Source organism: Ictalurus furcatus, chromosome 15, assembly GCF_023375685.1.
Source record: "Ictalurus furcatus strain D&B chromosome 15, Billie_1.0, whole genome shotgun sequence".
In the NCBI taxonomy this organism is placed as follows: Eukaryota; Metazoa; Chordata; class Actinopteri; order Siluriformes; family Ictaluridae; genus Ictalurus; species Ictalurus furcatus.
Window position 1 is genome coordinate 25594208 of NC_071269.1, and position 614 is coordinate 25594821.

Below are 614 nucleotides of genomic sequence, written 5' to 3' on the forward strand. Positions count from 1 at the left end.
AATAATGGTGTCCTACATGTATGAACACACACACACACACACACACAGACACACTCAAATTATGATGAAACAAACCTAAGATCTGCTGTGTATAAGGAATAAAAGACTCCGTGTCGTGCTGTTATCGGAAAACAATCAACAACATGCTGGTGTGATGAAGTAGCGCCACTGTTCCCACACAGAAGTTGATTATTTTCCCGTAAGTGCGCGTCCCAGAAGTGTTTTATTCCTCTTACACCACCTCTTATCATGTAGAACCTGATAATCGCGGAGGCTGAAAGTCTGAAAGCGTTATTACTGTCATCAGTGCACGTGTGTGTTTACCTGCTGTTGCGTACTCACACAATGATGAGACAACAGAGAAAGTCTGGGGTTTACACACGCACACACGCACGCACACACACACACACACACACACACACAGTGTAATTTACATAATGAATCGACTGTTTGCATTTACAATGGCGTGAATAATTCTTATAGAATAAGAGATTGTCTGTGGCTATTGGGGTTTTACACACACACACACACACACACACACACACACACACACACACACACACACATACTTGTGTGAGATAGGGAGTGTGGCAGAGCTGCAGCTTCCAGTAATT